Source organism: Aythya ferina, assembly GCF_964211825.1.
Source record: "Aythya ferina genome assembly, chromosome: 9".
NCBI lineage: Eukaryota > Metazoa > Chordata > Aves > Anseriformes > Anatidae > Aythya > Aythya ferina.
The window spans coordinates 10,504,166-10,525,877 of NC_140305.1; the positions used below are offsets into that span (position 1 = coordinate 10,504,166).

General features: G+C 42.0%; 1 protein-coding gene across 16 annotated transcripts in view; it reads right to left on the reverse strand.

Moving 5' to 3' along the window:
- OTOS (otospiralin) overlaps positions 1-21,712 on the reverse strand; it is a 455,029-nt gene that overhangs the window by 304,486 nt on the left and 128,831 nt on the right. The window contains exon 1 of one of the 16 annotated variants that reach the window (XR_014696058.1): positions 1,178-1,255. The exons of the other annotated variants lie outside the window; for them this stretch is intronic. The gene's annotated coding sequence lies outside the window, so the exon portion shown is untranslated. Of the gene's footprint in view, positions 1-1,177; positions 1,256-21,712 lie in introns of those variants that run through there. 16 annotated transcript variants of the gene reach the window in all.

Consider the following 21,712-nt stretch of genomic DNA (forward strand, 5'->3'; position numbering starts at 1 on the left):
CAACACAACAGCCAATGTTTATTTCGTCACAGCAGAACACGCAGACAATTCTCTACAAGGAGGCATACAGAGCCATAAATGAATGCCACAAATTAAAATCAAAAATTAAAACGAGAGTATTTAGAGAATTCAAGCAACTGCTCTGAAGGAATCAAACCTTCGCCCAGCCTTCTAAAGTATCCCAAGCAAAAAGCCCTAGTTTTTGCTTTTGTTGTTTTTAATTAAGCAAACAAACAAACAAACAAAAACCTACATTGCAGCAGCCAGTAAGTCTTCTACAAGCAAAAGCAAAGGGAGAAATGAGTTCTGTAGACAACTGATCTCCACCGAATGTGCAACGACCAAGATGGCTCGTCAGTGCCAGTTTCATTCTTGTATCTCACAAACAAATGAAACGGGCTCAGCCATAAACTGGACGTTAACTATCAGCTAGCTATTACCCAGCCAAACAGAGGCTACTGTGACATGATGCATGAAGCACATGGCTCTGCCTCTGCAGATGTTCACATTTGACATCTAGGGACCTTAAACAGAGAAACACATATGCAAGCTTTACAAAGCCACTCTGAGAGGCCTAGTAAGAAATAACTTTGTTTCAACAAATCTTCCTGAGATACTGGAAATAAAATTACTTGAAACTATAATTTTCAGGAAAAAACAGAGACAGTTGCAGACAGTCATATTCAACAACTTCCACCCTTGGCTTAACAATGAGACTGTGCTAGGGCTTACTGAAGCCCTCACGTTACTGAAGCTCAGAGACAAGAGATGTAGAATAGTCAACTCTGCAGTTGCATGCTTACCAATGTTTTGGAGAAAAATGAGATAGCAGTTTTTGCTGGGCAAGCCACTGGTTTAAATAGTTTGATAAAAACTATGTTTTACTTGTACAATGTGTCTTACTTCAGATGTTTGTGTCAAGGAAAAAAAAAAACAGCTTGTTTTAGGTAATATGTAAGCTTACCAAAGAGCTATTTGAAAAAATTGATTTTTACTTGTGAAGTAGTATGGGGAAAAATACATCAGTGAATGAAAACAGGAAAAGTATGGAATTCCATTATGACACTTTTACAGTCATTCAAACTACAGCTGCACTGATTAATATTTATGATCAGATTATCTTTCCCCTCCAAAACAGTACATTTCATAATAACTCCAGAAGACAGTATGCAGATACCATATGCTCCTGTGAACATCTGCAGCCCATAGCCATCTATGTCAGAAGCACAGAACGTCAGTATGAGATGGCCCAGGAGTTTCCATCTGATCTGTTGCCTGGGGGACTGAAAGAGCAATAATAATAAAGGAAACCGTGAGTGTTGTTTAATGTTTTCCAATGGATCATGCACATTAGAAACAGTAATTAATGATTCGGTTTATAATGCTTCAGGGAATTACTGTCCAACAAAATAATGTAAGTAATTTAAATTTGCAATAAAGTTTAAGTGTGCAGGCATTTCATGGCAGCATACACCACTGACTTGCCAGTGGAAAAAAAAGGAAAAAAAACAGTTATTATAGCCACAGTCAGATAATCCACAGAAAAAGCCATATCAACCCCTTAAGTGATTTGATTATACTCTCTTACCATGCAACAGTCCTCAAAGGCATATTCAAAACCAAATACACCTCACTAAAAGACCACAGGAGCAAAATGCAGCATAGAATTACAAATATTTTTTTCCACTTTTAAGATGCAATTGCAGTCCTCTCCTCCAAAATATATCTCCTGATACTTACAATTATTTACCATTATCATTATTTTATTTTTAAAAACATTATTTGAATATAATAATGCTATATATAATATATATCATTTAAATATAATAATGATACATAAAATATGTCATTATTTTATTTTTAAAGCATGGCACTGTAAGATGTTAAAAATCAGACCTGTGAAATAGCCTATACAAGAAATAGCTACATCTACTCAAACTTCCTATGGCCATTTCCTATAAAGGCAAGAATACCTCAGCACTGCAAGGAAAAAGAAAAAAAAAAAAAAAAAAAAAGAAAAAAAAGTCCCTCTCTGTCTGCAGTCCTATAAGTCTTAATCTTTCCCTCCTAGAAATGCTTGCACAGATAATGTTCTACAGCATGCCTTGCAAATCAATACATCTGGGCTTCCTCACAGGCAGACAATACATGAACTCTGGAAGAAAAGACCTCAGATAGACCTTCTCTACCAAGGCAGAACTAACTCAGTTTTCTTCAAGTCACAGTATCTGCCAGCTAGTAAGTTGAAGAGAGGTCAAATGCAGGTACCAGCCCTTCCTCAGACGCGCTCTTTGACTTAACAGGTCAAACACACCCTCATGGATTGCACTTCCACTGGTAAGAAGCACCCAGCAATTTCAGATCACGCCAGGGCTTTGCTCACTGATAGTGACTTCCCAGGCACCATCCCCCGGAGCATTCAGTCTCCTGCGACACAGGCCCACAGCATGCTGTGCTCTCAGGGACAGCCTGCACTCAGAAAAGATGCTCCTCTTTGTTAGCAGGAGGAAGACTCTGCCTGTTAAGATATTAACATTATAAGGATTGTAAATGCAGCTGAGGTGCATTTACACTCATGCACGCAGTACGGGTAACGAACAGGAGGAGCTGGAGGCCACTGTGCCAGTAGGAAACTATGATGTAGTTGCCATCACAGAAACCTAGTGGGACAGTTCCCATGACTGGAGTGTGGCTGTCAATGGCTACAAATTGTTATTAGGAAACAGATTTTCCCTCGGAGGGCGGTGAGGCACTGGCACAGGCTGCCCAGAGAGGTTGTGGATGCCCCATCCCTGGAGGCATTCAAGGCCAGGCTGGATGTGGCTCTGGGCAGCCTGCTCTAGTCATTGGCAACCCTGCCCAGAGCAGGGGGGTTGGAACTAGATGATCTTTAAGGGCCTTTTCAACCCAGGCCATTCTCTGATTGTATGAATATTTTAACTTTAATGGCACAAGGATGTTTAGTCAATCAAGAAGTGTCTTGTATTAGTGTGTGACAGCACCAACACAAGGCTAACCTTACTGCAGCTGTGCCAGGTGATCCTTAGGGGCTCAGTTCTTGTTCTAAAAAGTGTCTACTAAGAGTGAGGGGGATTTGCTTCTCCTTCACTCTGGAGAAGGCAGCACTCCTCACTCCACCAAACAACAAATGAATACAACACCCCTTGGAGATCCCTATTTTAGTACGCAGAGGAAGTGTCTATTGGTGTTATCCAGCACATTCAGTACCTTATTCCTGAACTTGGATTAGCAAACCAGACTGCAATCACTTGCCACGAATGCAACAAACTGACAGTTTAAATTTCTGCCCCACATGTGCCTTGCTCTGCCTATAAATCTGATGTTTTGATACACTCACAAACCACTGCAGAGGATCTTTTTTCTTTCTTGTGTGGATGAACAATCGTGAACATCCATCACAAAACTAAATAGTATGGGAGCTAATCAGGCATTACGATCATTCAGACAGTAGCAATTCATGTTTGTTTCATAAAAATCTATGCTTTATAAAGTATGTATATTTTTGTGCTTTATGTCTGCAACCAATATGTACATGAATTATTGATATGCTATAAAACGAGCATATTTTTGGGGGGTGAAATGAACTACCTAAGGCATTTTCATATAAATGACTGCAATTTAACTTTCAAAAACATTTCATTTTTCAACACACCACTCACTTCAAATTGAAGTCTACATCGGATTTGGCCAAGCATGTCACAAGAAACTTCACACTTATAAAAGATTAACCCATGAGGATCCAGCATGCCATAAATATAAAAGCAGCCAGGCACACCAGGCAGATAACGCTCGCTCTCCTTAATTTTTAAAAAGTTTTTGCATGAATAGCTCCAGAGAAGTGAAGCCAATTCTTGTAACAGTTGGATGGTCTGTTTAGCACGTGTACATCACTGCTCTTCCATACCCCTGCTCTAAGCTGAGCACTTACAGAACAGTCCACACACAGTGTCCACACACATTGCCCATGAGCTGTTAGCTACATGAAAGCAAGGGTGGCTTTAAACTGGGCGAGTGCAATTCCTCTAACTGTTCTGCTGCTCCCAGCACCAAACAGTTTATCTTGATTTGGAGGAAAGTAGTAGAATAACCTGACATTCTTGAGAGACTGCCTTAGGTGACACATTCTTCTACCATTCATTGTCTCCATCCTGGTTCAGCAACACCCTGTTTCTTAAAGGAAGGGGAAGCTAATTTAGTGTTTATTATTTTTTTTTTTTTTCAAGAAAAAAATAATAAAAAGGACATCAACATTGTTAAAGGCTATTGTATATGTATTATGAAGAGTCGTGTTGGATACTAGGTAAATGAATTTCTTCAGCTGAAGATTGGAGTGGGTATCTGATGAAATAGTGTCAAAAACCACCTTCAAGAAAGACAGCACAAAAGAAAAGACACCTCAATAAATAATTATGGATTTGTGTACGAAGAAGTACTTAAAATGGATGAAACTGATGCAAAATTCACACAGTAACCCTGCAGGTGAATGCTGTGATTCAGGGTTAAAATGAATCAAACCTAAAGCAGAACTGTATCTGCAATAGCAGAAGCTGGGCTGTCCAATCTTGCTTCTTACTCCAAATCAAATCCAGGGCACTAAGTGTGAGCCAGCATCAATACAAGAGGTCTATCCAACTCAACTAATTCACTTAAAGTTAATTCCAGCAAGAGGCTCCCTCCCATCATCAGCGAACTGTAAGGGTGAATTGTCACGGAGTCTGGAGCTGGCCATACCCGACAATCATTTTGAACTGGCAATCTCATTTTCTTAGATGCCTATGGGAAATCACAGCCTATTTCTTTGGGAAATAATTCACTTCGACATGGATTAGACAATGTGCACTGTAAGATTAATTAGAAACAACAGCTCCAATCATCTGGCACATGCCAAGGCTTAACATGCTTCTCCCTGTATGAGTCAGACATTCAAATCCTCCCAACAAGCCATTCAGATAATAGTTGCTCCTTACACAATCAGCACTTTGCAATGTATTTACAGATGTAAGGGGCCCAAATTACCTCGAATGCTTTCCTGAATTTAAAACCGAGACTGTAAAAACATGGCCTCACACAGCTGCTGCTTCTTTTCACTCTTAGCCCCTGCTGAGCTTCTCTGAACTGCATAAGGGCTTTAGCCACACAACCTTTAATATTCAGCCCTTCGAAACTGTCCCAAGACATCCTGGTGCACAATTTGAAGTGGAAAATCAGCATCTCATGCACAGTTTTGCAATTATTCCACATCCCAACAGAAAAGGAGAAAGGGCTATACCTTCTGGGACATTCCATTCTCAGCTGCCAGACTAGAATAAGCTCCATTCAGGGTCTGCCAATGTTTTCCTTTAGCAGAGATAACGAACATGAAGGTTTGACTGAAAACTCCATAAAATGCAGGAGAAAACCTGCTTCGACCTGGTTCTACCATTCTGAGAAACCCATTGTTTTCTTCTTCTCTTGCTTGCTATACCTGAGTAACTGGCAATTTAAGCTTGGTCTGTTGACACACTTGAATCAAATTTTCTGTGCAATCCATTCCAGCCAAGTCTAGAAGCTGTCTGCATGGGACAATGACACAATGCCATCTGGTATAAATTTCCATAGAAGTACGCATTAATTGAGAATCTAATACATTTGCCCAAAATGAGTAAGATCCTCTAGATTCTCTTAGATTCTCTTAAATTGCCTTTTTTTCTTTTCATCTTTTTTTTTTTTTTTTTTTTTTTTTTCGGGGGGAGGGGGGGACTGGGGACGGACAACAGTTTTTCAAAAAATGATTTCAGATAGAGGTGCTGCAAACACCTTCACTTCACTCATTTAGTATTTTCTACAGATTCTTCTGCTTCATTTCTGCAGCAAGCTTCCTCATTCAGCAATCTGCTACTCCTGAGGATGCCATTCCTAAGACCCAAAGCTGTGACACGTATGTGGTCACAGCTGTGTCAGACGAAAGCATTCTTTCGAAGTCTTAACCCACCTCTCTGCTAGAGGAAGCAAGCAAAACTGCAAAGGCAAGAATTTACTTCAAGCAGGGTCCTGCCATGAGAATGAGCATTTAACAGGTAGGAAGCACTTCAGCTTCCACAATCCATCTGGTTGGGAAAAAAAAAAAAAAGGAAAAAAGGAAAATTCATTTGTAAAGTCTAAGTGTTAGAAAATTGAGTGCAATTTAGTGGTTAAAAAAATGCCAATATATAATGTATGCTTCAAGAAATCATTCAGTAATAATGGTGATATAAAAGTTTTATATGCAGCTTAAACTGTCTGAAGAGTTCCTACATTATAAAAATCAATGTTCGGTGGATTTTCAGCAGATAAATTAATACTACTACTATTTACACAGGAAACTTTCTTTCCCTTTAGCCTCCTACACAGAAGTCCCAAGCATATAAGCAATCTTTTCGCCAACCAAAAGCTATTAATGTTTTAAAAAGGTGTTTTAAATGTTTTAGAAAGGTAAACATACCTTTTAAAAAGGTAAACATATCTACGTAAGTTTCTAAAGCCTTTAAGGTTCTGCTTTCTGCAAGAATGTATACTCATAGTCGAGCTTTGAATTTAGAAGATTAATCAAAGTCACGGAAATTGTGATTCTATGATTAAAAATATGCAAAACTATCAATCTTCACTTGTCTGATTTCTACACATTAAATCAAAGGATCATAAAACGTGAACTGTGTCTGACAACGTTCATAGCCAAATAGACAACTTTGCACCAGCACGAAATACAATTAATTCCTTCTCTGAAAAAGAAACCCCCAAATTAGTCAGGAATATGCCAGTAAGCATCCCGTTTGTGTGAAGACTAAATATTACCAAGTGAAAATAATTACTTTCGGAGGCTGAATAAAATACTTTTCTGTTTGCACCTTCTTTTCTGCACACATTCAAAGAATTATCTTCTTTTGCTACCTGGCCTTCACAGCCACAAGGGCAAGGGATCGTTCCAGGGGTGCGCACAGTGGTCAGTACAATTGCATTTGATTTAGTCAAGATCATAGTCACAAATGCTGTGCAGATCATCATATATGAAATGTCATTTTTTTTAATTGAAAAAAAGTTAGAGGACAATTCAGCATTGCAATTTATCTGTTCAGGAAAGACTAAAAGAGAAAGAAGTGGCTTTCGTGATCTCCCTCACCCCACGGGGGATTCGGGACACATACTGGCATTTCCCTACAAAACACAGTGGTCTTCTAATTTACAGCTCAGCAGAGCACAGAAGCCAAGGCTGTATGTACTTCTGGCAGAGGGCTGGTGATCATTCATGTAATCCTCAAAGAATGACAAATCTGTAGATTTCCACCTGAAAAGGAAACAAACCGAGGAGTAATTGCTAAGTGATAGGTTTGGGAATACTTGGATATCTGCAGGTGAGAAAAGAGACATCAAGCATAGTGAAGGTGAAATAACCTGGTGTCTCACCAGTAACCAAGAAAGTCATGATGCTTCTGACTGAGGCGCACCTAAGGAACATGCACATCATCATTTGCTGGAAGGAGCCAAATTCCCCCAAAAGGGGAGTGCTGAAAGCAGTCAAAACTCGGCCACGAAGGAGCTGAAAGCCCATTTAATTCCTCCCTTGTGTGTCAAGTCGAACCATCCTTTCTGAATGCTTCAATACTTTTAAAATCTGCTGTTTTACCAACAAAGCTTTCTCCTCTCATCCCTCAGACATTAACTTCTCAAGGGAACCTGCACTTTTGACTGCAAATTGGCTCTTCAATTCTGCTAAGGAGCCATAGGGATCCACACTACTTTCCTACATTTAGCAATGCAAAAAACAAGGGTTCTTGCTGCTCTCAGCATGGATTTGGATAGGGCTTCACAATGGGTTAGCGATGCACTTAATTCCAAGTAGATAATGCCTCCTTACCATAGAAAAATAGAAATCACATGCCCAAAGGCAGCAGTTAACACATTGCTCTTCCGAGCACTGAGCCGAGGCCTCTGGGGGGAGACAGCTACGTGCACGCAGGTAGCAGAGGGCTCTCAGCCAGCTCCTGCTGTAAGAAGGGGCATGGTGCAATGGATGAATTACCAGCCTCAGGTTTTCCTTTGGGCGACATTAAATGTGTATGGCATGTTTGGTCACCCTCATTGAGCTGAGCTTGATTTCCTGAAATTAATTCTCATGTAATTGAATGCAGCAGTTCTGATCAATAAAGGGAAGTTTTCATCTTAATCACTGGATAGCTAATTCATAAAGGCACTAGTATTCTGCCAGTGTTACTGATGGGCTGGTTAGCCTGATCATTGGTAATGCATGGTTAAAAAAAAAAAGAAAAAAAAAAGGTAATTGAACAAAGCTCTTCCCCCATATGTTAAAGCAAGCTGTTAAATGACTTCCATACATACCGCTGCACTGATGTACATCCAGATCCATTTGAAGATTGTGCAACTGGTCTAAGAAGTTTCCACACAGAGAACAGCTCCCATGGCGACTATAGGATGAGATGTGTCACAATATGTGTAACTTCATCCAGCAATCTCAGATTTTGATAGGATTTAGAGATTGCCACACAAATTGCTGTTTTAGGAGAGGGTAAATGCAGTTACAGATACCTACTGTGAAATCAAAAAGCATCGCAGCTGCAAAGGACACAATTGGTACAGTTACATTTGGCTGATTCACATTAGAAAAATAAAAAAAATCTTTCAAGAGTAACTATGTTAATTCGTGCTGGACTGGATATAAACTTTGTCAGAAGAAACAATACTGGCAACTTTGACTAATCCCACAGAAATACTATAGTATACCCATGCCTGCTTCAGACAAAGTCAGTACAGCTGAGTGAAGTGGTATCACACAAATCCAGTAATAACAGCAGAATTATAGTTTCAGAATAGCAAAATGAAGGTGCTGATTACCAACTTGTCTGGATGGGAATTAATAGGCACTGTGTAGGAAAGACTCTAAGGACACAGTGAAACTAGACAATATCTAAGGTAGCTTTTAACTGGCTCCTTCCAGGTCCGTCAGCACAACGTGGTGAGGCTGATGTGGCACGGAGCTCTGTTCTGCCCCCTGAGCACAAACCTGAAGCCAGCAGTAGGCAGACTGGCACACATTGCATCTGGCGTTCCTGGGGACTGGTGCCCCATCACATGGATCAGGTAGGTTATGTTTCCTCACAGGGGCTCTGTCTTGTGTTAGCCATGTGTTGCTCAGAGAAAGTTTTCAGAATGCAAGTAAGAAATATTGATTAAGAAAACGTTTACAAATATAGGACTGAAGACAACTGAAAGCAAAGTCAAAAGTTTTCAGTGAGCACTGGATTTAGCTAGTACTTGTCAAAAATAACATTTCCTATCCCTTTTTCCTCATTTATAAGTTTCCATTCACGGCTGTATACTGTAAATGGAAAGATACGCAATTAAGATGAAATAAAATACCACCTTTTAAGTATGCAATATCCCAGTTTATAGCTTTTTTTCCTCTGGCATCTTGTCAGCGTAAAATAAAAAGGCTCAGGAAATCTAAATGAGAAAAACCTCTCACACACTTTATCAGTGCAGAATTTCCATGGCAATACTGCTTTGAAACTAAATAGTTTTATTTATAGATGAAGCAGTTTTCATAGCTCATTTGCATTTTTTCCAAATTACCATAACCATACATGATCAGTTGCTAAGACCTACAGATATTATCTGTGCAGTACCAGCAATTCACTTAAATATTTAAAATATGAAATGATAAATAAATTAAGTGCTTGTGCAACTTGCCGTATTCCCAACACACTGCAGGAGAATGAAGTCATCGCACCAGAGTACAGCTCTGTGCAATAATTCAGAAAGAACTACTGTGGTCACTTTGTAGAAATACATAATAGAAATGTTGAGAGCTGTACAAATGCTGAATGACTGTGAAGACAGCAGCGTGGAAGCACCCGAACAGCAGAAGTGATGCAAAATTGGCAGGTGCTGATGTCAGGTCATGATCCATCTCCTGTTCATTTCTCAGGGCCTCCCAGATGAGAAATACAAAGGACAATAAAATGCAGACTGAAGCCCTTAAGATGGGATGATGGGAAGACACAGAACAAGGGAAGAGCCAAGAAGACACCCAGATACTTAAGTAAATCCTAATGATGGAGAAAGGTGAGATAGACAACACAATTACAATTACTGTGAGCTCTTGAAGGGTACAACAGGCATGTTCAAAACCAGGGGGTCAGAAATGAAGGATGAACAGGCCACAAGTCCCTCTGATAACAAGAAATACGTTTGGCATGGGTATTTCTTGGCAGAACCAGTCAGTTGTTCTAGCAGACACCAAGAACACGTCGCGTTTTATTTGAGGAAACCTGTAATTTAACTCAGATATTTTAGAGCATTGCCCTCAGCTTTGAAGGGAAGGTTTGTTTTTTTTTTTGCCAGCAGCACTAATAAATATTCAAACATAGCTAATCTCTCATCAAAGTAGCTCTGTCATGAATAGGCAATTGTTTTCAGAAACACTACACCCAAAAAACTGGAGGAGGCTCAACAGCAAAGCTCTGCTCCAAGGCCTCTGCTTTCACGGCAGACTGTGCAAGCCCAGAAAACATTCTCCAAACGGGACACACCACCACCACCCCAGGTACAACACTGCAGCTAGGTTCAAGCCAGCTGGGAAGCCTCAGTAAGCAACCCAAACCCACCCAGAGACACTCAGCTCCTGAAAGCAGGAAAGCTGTTGGCTCAGCACGCAGCACAGCAGCCTGCTCCAAATGATCAGGCAGTCATACTCCATTAATTTCTCATTGCTTGCTCCAATCCCCCAGACAGCAAACACTGGAGTTATCCAAGTGCAAAATTAACATTTTGCTCCAGCCTGTTGCACAGCTGGCTGATAGCTCTTCAAATAAGGTACAAAACTAAGAAAAATTCTTGGGCAACCTCTTGCTTGCCACCAGCACAGAACACCACTTATGACAACTCATAGTTAAGTTGTTCCTCTTTTACAGAGACTCTAAGCCTCTTCAAGCATTCATTTATGCAGTTTAAAACCACCATGGTCTTTTATTTGCCACAAGAGACTGACAATATCAGTATTCCCACAGCTATCACGGCAGAGCACCCTAATGGTGGGAGAGCCACTCCTCAATCAGCCCCCACAAACCCCGTTACCTCTCCCTGCAGCACCCAGCTTTCAGCCTGCCTCTGTTTCACCCTTGGTTTGCTGTGGAAGGAAAGGTTGCTGCTGTTGACTTAGTGAGATCAATAACCCTCCTGCTCCTGTTAGACATGTCAGGAGACAAAACTTGGACTATCAGTCTTGACGGGCCCGAGAGACACCCCCCTTTCCTACAGCCCAGGTAAGGGACCATGCAGGGGGCTGACAGCTGCTCTGTTTACTGCGTTTAAAAAGTTGTCCAAAAATCAAAGAGCTGCCTTCAGTTTTATAGAAGCGCCACCTGCTCATATATCTAAAGATTAAGCGAAAACTATCAACCACAGAACACAATCTTACAATAATTTAATGCACACCACAGGACCATCCAAAATCTTCTGAAAACAACACATACTCTTTAGCTCCAGTAACCATATTACTGAAAACAGATTTTGCACAATCCTCCTTCAAACAGCCATTTAAACCTCAGGCTTAGAGGAGATTATGCTGTTTGCTGATTTAAGCTGAAAGGGAAGCTTGTTCCAGTCATCTGGGGGTTCCAGAGGCAAAAGCTCATCTGTCAAATTCCCTCTTTATCCTAGTACAATGTACAGCATCTAAATTGTGATGATAATCTTGAAGCAAAACGACTTTCCTTTCACAGATAATGCTTAAGTCAGTTTCCGAGGCTTTTCAGGATTTTCTAGGGATTGTTTCAACTTTGGTCTCAAAGTGATATGGTGTTGTCTGATCTGCTTGATCTATGAAAGGTGATTTACTATGGTATCAGTAGAGATAACCCTTCTGGACACCATTTTGCACCCAAAACACAGAGGCCAGTCCGCTTCTGACAGGTGTAAGCTGCAGCCAAGGGAAAACCTGAAAGCAGAGGCTGAGCTGAAGCTGCAGGATGGAAATGTAGCATCTCTCTTCAGTTCTGCTGCCCACACCATGGTCACATCTACACCTCACCTGTGGGCCCAGGCCCAGCTGCTCTCTGTGACAGCCCTTGGTACTTGCACGGCTTCTCCGACCTGCCGTACCAGCTGAGGTCTCCAGTGACACACACACCGTTTTTCTTCCTGTTATCACAGCTGGGCTATTTCCACTTCCAGACTCTAACCTTTATTTTCCACAATTATTAACACTTGATAAAAAGGCAACAAGAACTTATAACACACTACATAAGAATTTAAAAGGCAATGCACTGGAAAAATGTTAATGGTTAAATGCATCATTATGCCCAGCAATATTACACAATTAACAAATTTAATCACTTAACACTCTAACACTTCAAACTTCTATTAAATGTGTAATTTCATATATGAAATAATTATTCATTTATCAATAGAAGATGACTCTACTTCAGCATAGAAGTAAAAAATACAATTAGATGCAGCAGGGCAGAACGAATTTCTGGGAGTAATATAGGATGGAGCAATGTGCACAACTCCAGTAAGGCCTCACAGTCAAACTCATAATTCTCATAGGACATAATGCCTCTAAATATCCTGGATCATTAGCAAAATTACATAGCTAATGAAGGGCAAATTAATGGAACTCTGGAACATTTTTATAAGCCTGTAAGAACAGTTACTTGTTATACATCACTAAGAAATAATTGCAGCAGAGTCAATCACACGAACTCATTAAGTTATAACAACACAAACTGGGCAAACTGTTCCCCTAAGAGAACCTCCTCTCGATGTGTTGCTGAAACATCCCCAGGCTCTGTAGGTGACTGGAAGAGGTCTTTAGGAAAGATGTGAGTTCAGGTTTGCAACCAAGGGCAATTCTGGGCTAACCATTCCCATAACACAGGGCAGAGAAAATAAGAAACTAAATTTGTCTGCTTTAGTGCAAACCATATATGCAGCGTGTCAAAGAACTCCATGCAAATACTGAATTAGACCTCAAGAAATTATTAGCCTAAAGGGAGAACATACAGAAGAAATCATGAGGGCACAACACCAGAACACTGACACAGGTTGCTCAAAGAGGTGGTGGAGTCTCCAGTCTTTGGAGATCTCCCAAAGTCGCCTGGACATGGTCCTGGACAACCTGCTCAACGTGGCCCACAGCCTGAGCAGGGGTTGGACCAGATGGGCCCAGAGGCCCCTTCCCACCTCAACCATTCTGTTAAATACCTGGAGAGGCTTACAATGCTTTGGCATTTTCCCCACTGGGCCCACAATGACAAGACAGTTCACAGCGAAGGTCTGTGATGCAGATGCCTTGCTGCAGGTGACTGAAATACACTATATGCTATATACGCTATATGCTGCTTCACTTAAACATGTGTTCATATCCAGGTGGTGTTGATTCATGCTCACTCAAAACAAGAACCACAATTGTCAGCAAAAAGGCAGGTTGGTAGAAAGAGCAGTGTATTTTAAAACAAAGCAGGATTAATTTCTGAAATACCAAAGGTATTTCATGATGACAGTTCTTGCTCTGTCCCAAAATGAGTGTTTTCAGCACCACTCCACAAAGCAATGTACACGTAGCTGAAAGGGAAAAGATACCGAAGACAGAAATTTGATGCTAAAGATTTCAACAAAGTTTTTAACAAATTACATACTAATGTTGTGTGGGTTTTTTTCCCCTCCTGAAATCCATTTCAAAACAGCTGATTCACAAAGAGACTCAGTTTTTCAGACAGTACTAGGTCAGGGTGGCAGTGTTCAGCACCAAAGTTAATATTTTCATGATTTTAAACTCACATAAGCACACAAAAAGCAGACCTTCATCTGACATACTACACTGTGAGCACACTTTTAGATTTATAACAGCATAGTGAGCTCTTCAAAAACATGCTGCATTATTTTGAAACTAAAACGAAAACAAAGATCTTGAAAGTTGACCCACAAATCCCAATCCACTCAAAATCACCCAAAATATACTGCAATAACATACATAACTGCCAAACTCAAACACCCTGCAATATTAAGCTTTTCTCATTATTCTATCATCCAAGCTCTACTGATCCTACCAACAAACACCTGGCCATGATAGCCCCAGAAACATATAGGTTTGTGGGGTTTTTTGTTTGTTTAGAATTTGACTGACTTCCTACCAGTGTTTATATATGTGGCCCCTACGCACATATTTTTCCAAGAAATCTCTATTAAACTAGTGGTACTTAGAGAGTTAACACCCTCCAAAACCACAAGGAAGTAACACTTAATAGCTTGCTCCTGAAATAAATACACACTGCCAGTGCAAGCCATCCAAGCAATCACTAAAACTGACTGATGTTTCTCCGAGCTTTGAGATGCAGAAACTTCTCTAAAGGGAAGAAAAATAGGAAAAAGTGAAGGAACTTACAGCAATTAATATAGTAGGAGGTTGGAACAAACTGCTGGTTTGCACAGCCTCTTTGGGTACAAAAAATTTATTTATGAACACTGGAAAAATGATGCTTCATGGTTACCCTGGCTCCTGCATCCTGTGGCAGTGGCGAAAGTGCAGTAGACTGGCACATGGTCAATCCAGTTGAAATCACAAAAGCCTTAAGGCTTTCCAGAAAAACAAAACCTTTTCACAAGACAAATATGAAATGCAGCATGTATATTCAATACAGCACTATCAAACTAGAATGGATCTAAATGTTTAAAAGGCCCCTGTTGGAAGTCTCTGAAAAAAATGTAAGAAATTTCAACTGAAAGACTGGAAATCTTGAGCTTTCTCCACAAATGTCTACTGACTCACATGGTATCTATTAAAATTGTAGAATGCGTCTTTATGGCCCTCTAAAAGAGAAAAACCACAACACAATAGTGAATATATTTTGAAATGTACATCCACGACTGATCTCCAGAGCTCCCAACTTCAACAGCTCCCCATGGCAATGAGTTCCACAGCCTAATTCAATACTGCGTTGTCTTTACTAATGCCATTAAAACTTCAAACTGAATTCCTATCAAAACTACTTCCTTCTGCTCTCAGCACCCCTCTGATTCTGGGGCAATTTTTAAACATTAGAAATTGCATAATTTCAGCTTAACCACTTAAACTGTGAAGGACTCCGATATAAAACCAGTCCTTTGCAAGAAAGGAAAAACTCTGTAGGACCATAAAACAGGAACCATGGAAAATAAGGATTCATTTTTCAGCTTCCAGGAACATTATTGGTTTCCATACAGTCCACAGAGGAGTCATACAAACTGCTTTGCTCAATTCCTGACTAACTGCAGTTGAATATATCATACCGGGCAAAGGTAAACTCTAACGTCACTGCATGGCTTAGCTTGACATACTGTAGTTTCCATTTGCAAACCTTATATGGTTTCTACCAGCCCATTTTTTCTCATTGCATTGTACTTTATTACTTTCAATTCATAGAATCACAGAGCGGCTGGGGTTGGAAGGGACCTTAAAGATCACCTAGTTCCAACCCTCCTGCCTTGGGCAGGGATGCCACCCACCAGATCAGGTTGCCCAAAGTCTTGTACAACCTGGTCCTGAACACCTCCAGGGATGGGGCATCCACAGCTTCTCCACACAGACTGTGCCAGTGCCTCACCACCCTCTGAGTGAAATTCCTCCTAATCTGAATCGTTCCTCTTTTTTTTTGTTTGTTTCTTTTTGTTGTGTTTTGTTTTGTTTAAAGCCATTTCCCCTTGTCTTGTCATTGTCTGCCTGAGCAAAAAGTTGTTCTCCGTCATTTTTATAAGCCCCCTTTAAGTATTGAAAAGCTGCAGTAAGGTCATCCCCGAGCCTTCTCCAAGCTAAACAGCCTCAGCTCTCTCAGCCTTTCTTCATAGAATTGACAATAGAGGTTTTCACATGCTATGACAAAGTTACAGCCAGTGAATGAACAATTTTCTTGCTGGGCCAGTATCACTGTATCTCTATTCAGTTCAGATTCATAACATTTACAAAAGAATTGAGCAGTGTGGGTACCCATGTACCCACGAGAAGGTCAATGTCTGATGAGTATGTTTTATGCTCTCTCCATAGCATACAGAGATGGAATTTCCTAATCCATTTCTCTCGTTCTCATTACGTGCTGGCTGCTTTTGTTTTTGCACATGCATTATGGACATGTAACAGATATCTGTAAAGTCCGTGAGCTATTTCCAAAGATTACAATGCTATCCATTGGTGTATCACACTGCCACCTTAAAGGATGGCTTTGTGGACAGATGTAACAGATTGGGGGGGAGGGGGGTCAGTTAGGCTCTGTCTTTTTGCATGCTGGAGGGCTGTCTCAATTCCTGAAGCAACCAGAGTTTAAGGGACCACTCAAGTTACTTACCTGCACCAGATTCTTTTAAAAGGCTTTTTCTTCTTTTCTTTATTCCTTTTTATGCTGTGTTCTAGTAGTCTTTTCAGTGCAAGGATTATCTCCTATTCTGTGTGCTATGATAAGTGGACATAACCCACCCTGCATAAGTTTGTGCACCAACCTTGAAGAACTTGAAGCTCAGAGCTTGGTCTCTCTGTGTAAAGAATGGAGGGCAGAGGGGAATTTGATTTTCACCAGACAATGGGTTCCTTTATCACTGTCTCCACACATCCATGTTTTTCCAGTCAGATTTTCAGGGAGACGACTGCAAATTGAAATTTGCTTTTTATTAATACAGACAGTGTTCAGTTAAATTAGCTGTTTTGTTGAACGCTTAGACTGGCAATTTTTACCTTTTTTTTTTTTTTTTTTTTTTTTTTAAGAAATACATGAAGAGAAGATCACTATCAAAGCTGAATTCATTTCAGAAATGAATTCCACTTTCCATGCATCACATATTATGCTATGAATAGTTCCTGTGAAATCAATAGGGCTACCAGTAAGGTATGGTATTACTCTACAGCGTGGGAAAAGTATAACTGAATCCTCTTAAACTTAATATGCATTTGTGAAGAGTATTTTATGGTTTCATACAGATATGTTGAACTACTCCTGCAATTAATAGAGAATTCAGCAGATTTTTTTCCCCAGCCACAGGAGATTAGGGAGCTTTCAGATACGTCCAAATGTCAATATAAGTATCAATCCCATCAATAAAAAAACTCTAGTTCTGATTGTGCAAAATGACAACTGATGCCTTAGCAGTTCTCCCTTTTCCAGATTGCAGCAACTACTGCAAACAGAATTAGCAGACTGAAATTAATTTATCTGCACAAACACTGTAGTAAAAATCTAACAAAGCGTGCCAGAGTGAGGTTGGTACAAACAGCTCTCAGTGCCACTGGAGCACCTGGGCTGAACACACGCTGAGCTCTGCTTTCAGTACGGCTTCTCTGACTGCTGCGTTCCTCCACCCCTGTGTGCCCTAAAAGGTTAATGGCATCTGTGTTCTTGTCTTTTCCGTCCCCAAGGCTGGCACTGCTGAGAAGACTTCATTGGTGAAGCAGGTTCCTAAGGCACTAAAACAAAGCAGGATATGCAGATAACCTGAGAACACTGCTGTAAAGTACAAACCTTCCTGGTAGAGGACTGCATTCCCAGTGTGGAAGGAACCCCAGGAGCACAAAAACGCCTCAAGGCAGGTAAGCAGCTGCCACTACATTTGTAAAGATCTGCACCTCCCCTTTAAGGCTACCAGCACACAAGCAGCTGCCCCCACAAAAGCAGGCCTATGCAATCCTTATCAAAGTTCCAGTCCAACAAGATGAAACACTTCTTCCACTTTTTCTAATAGTTTTCAGCACCTAGCACCCATGTACCATGATCTTCACAGACCTTTTAAAATCTGCTCAACCCCCACAGCGGCCTTCTGTAAAGGAGTTGGAAGAACCCCCTAAGTTAAGGAAACTAGCACAAACAGCCCAAAGAAAAGAATAGAAAGGAGCTGAACTGACTCAGATCGCAGAGGCTTATTGAAAAGACTGGGAATAACACCAGACTGTCTGGGTTATGGGCAAGACCAACCAACTCGGTACCAGAAACCATTCTGGCCTGAGTATAGCAGCCACCAAAGGTGCGTTTATAGACGTAGCCTGGCCACTCTCTCAGTCCTAACCAGCCCGTCAAGTGAAATGCATCTTTCAGCCACGAGAATCAAGCTTTCAGAGAAAACATACAAAACCCCATCTAGTTTTAAGGCCTGACTTCACAGAACAAGCCTAAAGCTAGACCCATCAGTCAAACTAGGCCCAGGGCCCGTTCCCCTGGTTCCCCAGCAAGGCGCAGGGAGCAGCTACCTGCCAGCTGCTCACACGTCTGCACAGCGCACCCATCCCACACACCCAGGCCTGTACACTCAAAATTTAGCAAAGCAAACAGGCTTCTTAAAGAAAAGGGCCTCTTATGAAAACACAGCCAGTTGGCTTGTGTCTGAGGCAGCCAGCTTTAAGAGACAACTCTTCCCAGACCTGCCGCTGTATTCCACCTGACATCAGGTAGGCTTCTTGTTCTGCCTGACACCTCTTTTAAAAGTGCTTAGCTTTGGCCTATACAAATCATCAAGGTTTCAAGGCAGGATATCATCTAAAGTATGTCTGCACAGGTCATTCTTCCTCCCTATCCCCATGTAACCTTGAATTCAGCTTGCTTGTAATACAGTTGCCCCTACTGGCAGTGCTCTGACTTGAGCTAAGGAGTCATAATGTGTTCTTCGGATGTACATCATGTTCTGAATGGTCAGCAAAATGCTCTGCTGATACAAGGTTTCTCTAGAATAGCACTAGGCATTTAAATGCTGCTTCAGGAAATCTGAGAATGAGAACAATTTTAGAATGAACACGCACACAAAAAAGGAAACAACTCTAAAAACAGTGCCCTTCTTACAAAGCATGTCTGTCAAGAGCTACAGCATCTTAGTTTTTTTTGACAAGAATAAATTGGGGGGCCTATATTTTGCTCCTTTCAATGCTGTACACAGTTTTGGAAGAGAGTCACCTTCTGCCAAACACTCGTAAACGTGCAGTTCTGTTATGGGAGACATGAAAGGAAACACCCAGGATTCCACAACAACTTCACAGCCTGTCCATGAGGAAAGGTAACTCAGGGACACATGGCAGTAGCTGTCCTCTCACCATGAGAAAGGGATGGTGCTTCCACTGGGTAGCCTGCATGGATGGTGACTACTTACTGCCAAACGGAGCAGCCCAAGCCACATCCTGATCTGGCCCCTCACTTGGGCTTGCACCTCAAAAGCTGCTCTGCCCCCTACAGCAGCGATCAGACGTGGACTCAGCAGTGTGTCATTTGCTGCTAGCACGCAGGCTGCCTGCCTGCTTCTTGTCCTGCACAGGACCTTTGCGAGTTAGCACCTTAAGGGCTTGCTTCCCTCCATGAATTCCTTCCCAGGCCGTACTACCCAGAGGCAGAGCTGGGATGTGAGGCTGACTCCTCTCATGTAACAGTGAAAGAGGGGGTGTAATTTAGTCAGGGCTGCACTGCTGCCCGAGGCATCTAGCCATGCACACAGAGCGGGCTCCTCTACAGGCTCTGGCAGCAGAAGCATCAATCTCTGGGGCTGCAGCCAAAGGCTTTAACTGTAACTTCACTCATCTGTGCACAACCTGAACTGTCCAGTCACTAGATGGGGACAGAGTCACATCAGCCTACGTGGGTGACCAGGCTGTGGCAAGAAGCAGTGTGCAGAGCAAACAAATTTCAAGCAGAACGACCAGAGGCAGGCCTGTCTCCCAGCTCTGCCAAGGGAGCACCACCCAAGCCCAAGAGAGTCACTGGTGCTGCCCTCTCTGTCCTGGTTCTGAAGGCACGGGCACCAGCCCAGTCCTAAAGCAGTTTGGTTTGTCTCCTACCAGCGGCGTCCAGCCCCGTGTAGCTGTGGTAGTATCTCCAGAATCACCAGGCCATAAAAGAGCTACAGCAGCAACAAAGAGACCCTTTAGGAGTTGTTCTTGTGAGTAAGTCAGTCCTGTCAAAAATTTCAGCAAGCGACAGAGACATTCATCCAAGGCACACCATGAGATGAAGCAGACAGGGTTCTGCCAAAAATGTTGCATGAAGGAGGTAGATCTACTGGGAATCAGCGCGCTCCACCTCCCCTGCCTGCCGCGCAGGAGGCTCTTCTGCACTGCAACTGCTTGTTCGAGCCCACTGCAGCTGCTCAGGAAGCCCGGGCTGCCCTGGAGGGGCCAGGCCAAGGCAGCACAGCCAAATGGAGGAATCAAAGGTCTGGGAACTCCCCCTGCACCGGGGTCTCGCCACAGCCGGGAGCAGCTTTGTTGCTCAGCAGCCCAGGCTCCCCAGCAAGCAGCTTGCTTCCTGCCAGGCGGCTAACCCTGCTCACACACAGCTGCCCCTGCCTCAAAGCCTGGTGCTCGCACACTGGCTTAGCTTTTGTGCTGGAGTCATCCAGCTATTTTGCTCTCTTTTACTGGAGAGAATCTCTCCAAGAAACGAGCCCATCTGCCTGAAGGCACTAGCCCAAGGAACAGCTGCAGATCACTGTGCCACCCTACCTTAGTCCTGTTCAGGAATAAAGAGCCCCTGATACACCTCAAAAACTCAGGAGCATCTTGTACTAAAACACAACGCAGATGTTGATGTATCCTTACCACACTACAGCAGCTTCTTTCCTCCATTTATAAACAAGAGAAGCTCCTTCAAAGTAGGTAGAGCTGCACTGCCATGTCAGGGCAGGAGCCGGGCCCAGTGTTTGCTGTTCTGTACGGAACTGGGAGCAGCTGACTGGGATACCATGACACCTAGGCTTGCTTTCTGTTGCAGTGAGTAATATTTAACTCTGGTTGAACCACCAAGAAATACCACTGAACGCATTTCTGAATGTGGGAACAATACAGAGAAAAGCAACAATACTGTGAACAAGGCAACAAGGTGCACTTGCACATTTGTGCAGCTTTTCAGATGAATGCCAGATCTGTTTCAAGGACAGGTAAGCACGACTGTCTTGCTACCTAGAAAGTCAGCACCCAGAAGTGAAGCAGATTTCCAGATCTCCTGTCTGTCTATCACAGCATTTTCAGGCAGATGTGTCCCCTGTGCATGTCAGTTGGATCTGAATTGGATCTGAATAAGCTCCACAGACAGTTAACCAAAGCAGAGCCTTGGCTAGCCAGTGTCAGATATATTAGTCTGTGCTAAGCTGCAAGTAAAGCACACTCATGACTACCTGCAGCCTGTGCAAATGCTGCTGCAATGATGAGATCCAGCTGTCTTCTACTTCAGTGCACCACATTTGGTCCCTTCTCTCCCAGACTGAACTTACTCAAGTTCCTTCACTTCTTGCAAATGACCACAACTTTGGCATTTAAACAGATTTTGCTGTAAAACCATGCTGTTCTCCCAGAACTGAAACAAGGATGGGAGACCTCACCTAGCACCAAGTTTTTCTGATGGCACACAGTTATCAATTCCTAATGATTTGGCCTCTTCAGAGAGTCAAGTTAAACATTAGGTATCACAGAGCATTTGTCTACAACCCCGAAGTTCACACGGTACTTTCCTATTTAACATCTATTGAAGTGCATGAATTCATCTGTATTACCACATTTTTGGTTAACTGGTTGTCAGTTTGTAGCAATTGTTGTGACAATGGCAAAGAAAGAAGAGGAAACAAAAGTTACAAGAACTGAGGAAAGGGAATCTCACTGGACAATGTTGGTATCAGAAATCATTTAAATTTAAAAGGTTTCAAGTGAGCTTTTATACTCTTAACTTCTTAC